This window comes from Fundulus heteroclitus, chromosome 24, assembly GCF_011125445.2.
Source record: "Fundulus heteroclitus isolate FHET01 chromosome 24, MU-UCD_Fhet_4.1, whole genome shotgun sequence".
Classification (NCBI taxonomy): domain Eukaryota; kingdom Metazoa; phylum Chordata; class Actinopteri; order Cyprinodontiformes; family Fundulidae; genus Fundulus; species Fundulus heteroclitus.
Window position 1 is genome coordinate 25,822,179 of NC_046384.1, and position 9,324 is coordinate 25,831,502.

Consider the following 9,324-nt stretch of genomic DNA (forward strand, 5'->3'; position numbering starts at 1 on the left):
CACTGTTCCCGACCAATAAACCACCCGGTTACATATATATATATATATATATATTTTTTTTATTTACCGAACGGCTCAATGTAACCATTATTGGTTTCGTCCCGATAGCGGAACCAATAAAAACTGTTGCGGCCGGACCATAGCTGTGAAAAAGAGTTGGCACTGATTTATAGTTTATTTTAGTAGGGAACAAAACAAAGTTTGTGAATTCAGTTCAGTAGTTGTTAAAAATATATCTGTAATTTGTGTGTTTTTTAGCTTTCTTCCTATATGGAATGTTTTTCAAAATCTTTAACATGTCTACTGAGCCAGAAAGTAATGGTTTATGTTAAAATAAACACTTTATCAAACTAATAAGAAGTACACAATATATTTACCTCACAATGTTACAAAACAAATCTGAATAAATTACGACCATTCTGCAAAATCTAATGTGTTCAACATTAAACATTAATTTTGCAGAATGGTCGTAATTTATTCAGATTTGTTTTGTTTTTTAACATGCCAGATGAAATCAACACAATCATACAATGGTCATGTAATTTATTCAATCATGCATTTTACATTTTTAAATGTAATCATGGTCAGGGACATAACATGCCATTGCCATCCTCTGTCTCTGCTCTGCACCAGAGACGGCTCCTGGAGGTGCTTGTGCTGGTCTTCGTGCCCTCCTGACCCCACGAACACATCGAGGAACTTCCCCACGTTATCACAGATGGCCTGCAGCTGGATGGAATAAAAGAGCTTCCTGTTAAAATAACAGGCAGCATCTTGTGCTGGGGGCTTCACCCTGACGTGACAGCCATCGATGGCACCAACCACAAGGTTGAAGGCTGCGGATCTGCCCAGACGGGCAAAGCTACCCCCGAGGCTAGGGAGCTCTTCTGCGGTGGGATGTCAGACCACCCGATAAAGAAGAGCGGCGATCTTCCCACTCACCCTGTGGACTACCCGGTGAATAGTTGCCCGGGGCATGGCAAAGGCCCTGGCAACAACACGGTAGGAGGAGGGAGTGGCAAGCCAGAAAAGAAAGATCAGGGTGTCGATTTCTGGGCCCCAGCCATGGTCGCATTCCCTGCCCAACAGATCCATGAGTGCGTTGAATGACACCCTTGAAAGGCGATAGTCAACCCTCATGTCGCTGTGGCCATCAAAGTATAGTGCCAACACTGGCACTGTGGCATTTATTTGGCAGTACTTTCTGGGGTTGAGAGGACGCTGTGAGTGGGAAGAGGAAAGTGAATTATATAGGAATTAAATTAATTATGTTTTGTTTAAAATAAAGTTAAGATCTGGTTCTGTTACTGTGTTTTCCTTGTCTTTTCTTAATTAATCAGAATTAGTACATGATAGAACATCAATAGGCCTGTCTATTCTGTTGCCTATTGCTTGGTGTATGTTAGTGTAAAGATAACATAACATTTTGAGCACAAATTTATATATATTTGTGAAGTCTTATATTGATAGAGCTTTTTTTTTGTTTATCCACTTGGAGCACACTGAAGTAGCCTACTGATGGTAAAATAACTAGCAGCTTACTGTCACTGTCCTGCATAACATTTATATAGGCAGTGAAAAAAACATTTAGTAATTGTGACATGAAATGGTAAAACGTCAGTGAACCTGCTGTGTACATTTAGTAATTCATCAACTTAATGCAAGGAACTGCTCCTGACTGTTATGAAAAGCTAACTGCTGCACTGCAATTTGTGCATGATAGGTGTTTGTAAAATACACGAATATACCTCATGTTCAGCCAATATTTGGAGGATCCTGTGTTGACGTCGGAGGCGATATAATTTCAACATGCTGTGAACGTAACCCATTGTTTTTATAAAATAAAACGCCGGCATATATTTTTGGCGGTCTTTTTGGCCGTCTGAAAAATTCGCGGTCACGTGTGTTGCGTTCGTCACGTCATGCCGTCATTTCCGGTAAGTGTTTTAACATAAGTGTTCCATTTGGAACACTACTAACGGTCAAAAGTGGGCACTACGGCAGTAAGTGGTCAGTGCACATCAGCAGTGCACTGACGGAAGTAGGCGGAATGAGACACACCCAGTGTTTCTCCTAAGGTGCCAAACTTCTATATGAGCAAGTTCTATGTCATTTTTTTTTATAACCAGTTATTCGAAAACCAATCAAAAGGCACCACGTCATAAGCTTAACAACGAATCAATTACAGATGCTAATCAATACAAAAAAAAGTACATATGGCTCCTACAATAGTAAATAACATAAAATATGTAGACATAGTAATAATAATTCTATCACTAACAATCACTTATTTTAGCATTGCTTTTCAAAAAAGTCAAAATTTAAAAATCCGCCGCATTAACTTTTTTTATTTGTCCATTACACAGTTATATATGGTGATTTGTGCTAATTGCACAAAAAATGTAGGAGGAGTTTAACAAGAAAGTTTAACCTTTGTAGCCATGTAGCTTGAAAACTAGCTGGGAAACAAAAGGTGTGCCAATACCCTTTATTTTGCAGAATCTGCTGGGATATATATATATATATATATATATATATATATATATATATATATATATATATATATATATATCCATCCATCCATTTTCCAAACCGCTTATTCCTCATGGGGTCGCTGGTGCCTATTTCCAGCATTCACTGGGCGAGAGGCAGGGTACACCCTGGACAGGTCGCCAGTCTGTCGCAGGGCAACACAGAGAGACAAACAGGACAAACAACCATTCTCACACACACACACCTAAGGACAATTTGGAGAAGCCAATTAACCTAACAGTCATGTTTTTGGACTGTGGGAGGAAGCCGGAGTACCCGGAGAGAACCCACGCATGCACAGGGAGAACATGCAAACTCCATGCAGAAAGACCCAGGGGTGTACTCGAACCCAGGACCTTCTTGCTGCAAGGCAACAGCGCTACCCACTGCGCCACTGTGCAGCCCTCTTATATATATATATATATATATATATATATATATATATATTTATATATATATATATATATATATATATATATATATATATATATATATATACATATGGTTCATAGCTGGTGAGGCACTGAATTCATCAGAGTCAGATTTACAAATATACACTCTACAGAGTAGACTCCTTGCAAAGTGCTGAAGGAGACTGATTGAGCCAAATCAATTCACCAAAAGACATTGAAAAAATATTGATTCTTTGATGAAAAAAATTAACTAAATTATTTGTCATTTGATTGGTAACAATTTATGAGTTATGATGGATGTCTGCATTTGTAACACATTCTAACACACATTACGCACATTTCATTAAAAAAACTAAACATGAATAATTATCGCTGTCTTACCTCTACTTATAAATTAAGTCCATGCGCAGCTCTTTCTGCACAAAAATATCAGTCATTTTCCGATAAAAGTTCTCTTTATCTTCTTCAGTTTTAAAAGTCTCTTTGTCTCAATGGAGCTCACTGCCAAGGACGAAAACCTTCCTTGATCAGTCCTATTCCGGCTGTATGTTTAGAGTCTTTTTAGTTCTTTACTTGTTTAGCAAAACTCGCTAATAAAACATTTATAACTTACTGTCGGTCTACAGTTTGGGGATCAGGAGCGGTGCTCCTTGAGCGCTCCCTGCTGAGAGGCCAAGGAACTGCCGGCCTCACCTACATCCAGTTCTCTGCTGGTTATGATCGCCCAGTAGCACAAATACAAACTGTGTGCAGGTGCACACAGTTTGATGACCAAAACACAATTCGTAATCCACATACATTACATTGTGGAAAATCAGTTCATAACGGTTTGAACAATTGAATTTATGATCTAGAGAAAGGAAGATGCATTCACGGAATGGAAGCCAGCGCAGTTAACATGGGATTGTGCAATCCCAGGGGAGGCCAAGCTTGCTGTGGCCTCACCGGCTTCTTTATCAAGCGCCACCAAGGTTTTACAATGTAAAATTGTAAAAGTCTAAGATTTTAAAGAGAATATGATTAAAAAAAATAAGAAAATCAGATTAAAAAAATAACTTTTATTACAAATGACAGAGTGAATCACAATTTATATTATGTTATCATCATTATATATTTTCTTTCTTTCCATGATGACAAGTGAGGCCTGGCCTCACTTGCCTCCCCTGACTGCACGTCACTGCTGTGCACTAACAACTCTTCCCTCTCCTAGTGCGGAACTGGACTTCCTTCCCCTGTGATCGCCCGCTTATTATTGTTTTTAATAAATCCCTTTTTGAACTCACAACTCACTGGTCTGTAATTGCTGCCTGAATTTGAGTCTCAGCACAAATCATGACAGAAGTGATGTTATTATAATACAAAGTACATCAAAGCACAAATTCAAGCAGTACATAGAGGATCACTTCCGCAGCAACAATCCACGTGACATGTGGAGAAGCATCACAAACATCACAGGCTACAAGCACAGCGACCAACAGCCCAGCAGTGACCCGGCACTCCCTGATACCTCAAATAGATTCTTTGCACGGTTTGACTCTCCAAGCAGCAGGGAGCCTGAACTTCTCCCCCAGCCAGACGAGCACTATCAGCCTCTCGTCCTGCAGCTCCACCAAGTGACCTCTTCCCTGAAAAACGTCAACATCAACAAGGCCACAGGTCTAGACATGCGTCAGCCCGGACGTTTAAATCATGTGCTGACCAGCTAGCAGGGGTCTTTCTGGACATCTTCAACCTTTCCCTGGAGCTCTCCACGGTTCCTGCCTGTCTAAAATTCTACATTATTGTGCCTGTCCCCAAGAAAACAATCACTTGCCTCAATGATTGTCATCCTATTGCTCTGGCCCCCGTCATCATGAAGTGCTTCGAGAGGATCCTCCTAAAGTACTGTACATGAAGGACGCCATCCCTGCTGGCCTGGACAGCCTGCAGATTGCCTATAGGGAGAATCGCTCCACGGAGGACTCTGTTTCAGCTCTGACTCATCTGCAGCCCAATACCTATGTTATCCACACACCTCTGCTCCTGGAACAGTAACTTCCTCACCAACAGGCCCCAGGTGGTGAGGATAGGGAAATGCACATCTGCTCCACTGCTCTCTTCACCCTTTTCACCCACGACTGTTCTGCTATTCAACCCACAAACGCAGTGGTGAAGTTTGCGGACGACACCAATGTAGTGGGTCTCATCTCCAACAATGATGTTGGAGATGCTGTTGGACCTCATCCACTATAGGAATGAGGTCAGCAATCTCACACAGTGGTGCTCCAGGAACAAGCTGATCCTGAACACCAGTAAGACCAAGGAGGTAATAATAGACTACAGGAGGTCCAAGAGGACTGAACACGCTCCTCTGTACATACAGGGGGAGGTGGTGGAGTGTGTGGACAGCATTAGATTCCTGGGCATTTACATCTCCTACGACCTCTCCTGGACTGTAAACACTTCCCACCTGAAAAGAACTTCTACAGAGCTACCATAGAGAGTGTGTTATGTATCAGCATAACTGTATGGCAGCGGTTCCCAAACCTTTTTAGCCGCGCACCCCCTTCTGTGTCCCAACCAGGTTGACGCACCTCCAATCTCCCACACCTTCAAAAAAACAAACAAATGCAATAAGCTTTTTTATAGCCATATTAATGGCAGCATGTTTAACCATGCTCAAATGATCATAACACGCATAATAACAGAGAGAGAGAGAGGGAGAATAACTCGATAAACCTGCTATTAATCAGAAAAATAAATTGTTGTTTTCTGATTGTTTCACAGCGGTTACATTCAGCTGGTAAACACGCCCATGGCAACACACCTCAGCTCCCCTCACCCCCACCACCGGTTGCCAGTTTCCCTGCTGTCTAAATACACACTAAAACTTCATCTTTAAAATTAACTGCACTTATCTGAACCACATAACCCAATGAAAAGTACTACAGCTCTGTGCCTGAGCATAGTGAAGAAATCGCGTCTTTCACCAATTTTCCCAGCAGCAGCCGCAGTGGTGGCAGCGGTGTGGGCATGACATGCGCATCAGTGCTTGTAGCCAGTTCAGACTCAGAGCACCATGGTTAAAGCTGTTGTGTGTGTAGGTGATGCGTGATCGATACTGATACAGAGACTGTGTCACTCAGTTTAATCTTGTAAATAAAACTTTCGGCCCTAATTCAATTTTCCCCCTACTGACATAAACAACGTGGTGGGGGGATATTTTCTGATTCCTGCTAGTTTTCTTCTCCCCCTTCATCACTAACCTAAGATGTCTCACCTGACAGTTTCCCTAATTTCAGCCAATTGAGCATATTTGCGAGAATGATTGGCCACAAGCGAGGTACGCATAAACAGTACAATGCATAGAAGAAGATAACTTCTTCTATAGTTCATCTGAAAATGAAGTGTAGACGAAGACTTATTCTAAGTAAATACATATTGTGTGTGAATACATATTTATTAATTTATTAAATTTACAGTTTCTGATTTAAATTTTTTTACAAAGGAAATGTTATTTACATGTCTTTATTGTGGGGGGAAAAACACTAATTATGTAATTATCAGACCGCCGTTACATTTTTCATCTTGCGCTTCTCCTAGCGGCAGGTGCGCGCACCACACTTTGGGAGTATTTGCTGTATCGTATGGGAGCTGCGCAAGGGATTGTGAGATGCCGTCTGCAGGATCTAGATTTAATTTATACTGAATGAGTCCAAAGAAGGGCCAGATGCATCTCCAATGATCCACCCATCCAGACAATGCGCTGTTTGCTCCTCTCCCATCAGGTAAATGCTTCAGAAGCCTCCAAGCCAAAACAAACTTACAAACAGCTTCTTCCCAAGAGCTGTGAGGGCAATTGCCCCCTGATGGGAGACTGCAGTCCAACTCTTTAAAATCACCCCACTGTTACTAGCCTATCATACCTTACAATTCACCTTAATGTTATAGCGTACTTGCACACCATCTCAGAATATCTAAATTCACATTTCTGTAAATGAAGCTTCAAATCACCATTGCACAATAAGCACCTATTACCTCTTTATGTGTTATCTGTGACTCATGAAGGACCATACCAACTTTTGAATCATCCTTTTATTTTTTTAATCTCTCTTGAACGCTACACGGAAAAAAAAACACTGTAAACCTTGTTCATTGCCTGTTTGTTTGTCTGTTTGCCTTCATTATGTGTACTCTGAATCGGAGTGGCGAAAAAGAAATTTCACCAAGGTAACATGCGTGATAATAAAGAAACTCTGAATCTTGAATCTTTGGAAAGGCTGGAGAACTCAAAGCTACCACACTTCCCTGCTATAAGCTGAAGTTTATGAATCCTTCCGAACACACACACACACACACACACACACACACACACACACACACACACACACACACACACACACACACACACACACACACACACACACACACAATGTAATGTTTGTCTCAGCATAAACAGCATAAAGTATTCATCTTAATCTTTTAATCCATTATCTCTATGTAGTGATTTATGTAATACACTTTCAAACTGGTATGGGGTGCACGAGATCTCTAAACGATTAACATAGTGTAGTAGTTTTAATAGCTTCTGACTCATTCGTAAATAAATAGATGGCGTCGTTAAAGAAGAGAATGGGTCTTTAGTGGTTCTGGTTTACACTCCAATTCAGATGGTGGAGATAATGCACCCTCTGTTTGCGAACCGACAGGAAAGATTAACTGTTTCTTTTATATGGATTCCTTCTCATATAGGAATAAAAGGGAATGAGATGGCAGATAAATATGCAAAAAGAGCAAGTAAATACAGTTTAATTGATATAATAATTCCATTTAGTAAAGGTGAAATAAAATCAGTAATTAAGAAAAGGATTAGAGCAAGGTGGCAGAAACAGTGGGAAGAAGAAAGAACTGGAAGATGGTTTTATAATATTCAAAGAAAAGTAGGATTAATGAGGATGACATCAAGGAATAGAAGGGAAGAAACAGTAATGTCAAGATTACGTTTTGGACATACAGGGTTAAATAGCACATTATTTAAAATGGGGATTCATGATACAGGAAAGTGTGATTTTTGTTTTGTTGAAGAAACAGTGGAGCACGTTATATTATTTTGTAGTAAATATCATATTGAGAGAAATGAATTGGTAAATAGATTACAAAACAGTAAATTAAAGTTAAACATAAAATATCTTTTAGATATGAACACCAAATCAGAGGGTTATTCTTTATTATTAAGATATCTTAAAAAGACTAATTTGATAAAACGGATTTAGTTTATTTATTTATTTATTTATTTATTTATTTTTTTTTTTTTATTATTTTTATTATTTTTATTATTTATAGTAGTAGGATATTAGAGTAGGTCATCCCGATTCACACTCCATTTCAGTCGGTGGCGGTAATGCACCAAAAGTTGTTTGCCAACCGCCATAAAACAATAGAAGAAGAAGAAGAAGAAGAAGAACCGTTGTTCCAGAATTCAGAGTTAAAAAATGTAAAAGAATTACTGATGGAGTATCAGTTTATACTGGAGAGATGATGGGAATCATTTTAGCTTTAGGATGGATTGAGGAAGTCCGTCCATTAAGAAGCATAGTCTGTTCTGATTCAAGTTCTTCATTATATTCATTGAAAAATAATCACGCTATTAGTAGACCGGATCTTTTATTAGAAATTCAGTTAATAACTTATAGAATTCAAGCAATGGGTTTATTAGTTATATTTACATGGATACCGTCACATATAGGAATAAGAGGGAATGAGTTGGCAGATAAATATGCAAAACAAGCTTCAAAATATAGTGTTATTGATATATTAGTTCCATTTAGTAAAGAAGAAATCAAATCTATTATTAAACAAAAGGTTAAGGAAAGATGGCAGAGACAGTGGGAGGAAGATAGAACTGGTAGATGGCTGTACAGTATTCAAAGAAAAGTTGGTGCAATGAGGAGAACAGGACGAAATAGAAAGGAGGAAACAGTTATATCTAGGTTGCGTTTTGGACATACAAGGTTAAACAGTAATTTATTTAAAATAGGAAAACATCGAAATGGAAGTTGTGATTTTTGTGGTCAAGAAGAGACGGTAAAACATGTTTTGTTGTTCTGTACAAAATATTCTGTTGAGAGAAGGAAATTAGTTAGTCGGTTACAAGAAAATAAATTACAGTTAAATTTACAAGATATTTTAGGAAAAATTTCTACTTCTAAAGATATAAGTTAATTATCTCAAGAAAACTAAATTGATAGAAAAGATATAAGTTGTTTTTTGTTTTGCTTTGAGGGGGGTGTTTAAAGTTAGCGTCCCGATCCACACTCCATTCCAGTAGATGGCGGTAATGCACATCTAAAAGTTGCTTGCCAACCGCCATAAAAAAAGAAGAAGAAGAAGAAGAAGAAGA

The 9,324-nt window shown here is 39.1% G+C and overlaps 1 long non-coding RNA gene across 1 annotated transcript; it reads right to left on the bottom strand.

The window, feature by feature from the left end:
* Positions 1-483: 483 nt before the first annotated feature.
* LOC118557784 lies at positions 484-2,212 on the bottom strand. The gene is made up of 2 exons (XR_004928003.1): positions 1,749-2,212; positions 484-1,221 (listed from the first exon to the last, which is right to left on the bottom strand). It is a non-coding gene; the product is annotated as an uncharacterized LOC118557784 (long non-coding RNA).
* Between the last annotated feature and the right edge of the window lie 7,112 nt (positions 2,213-9,324).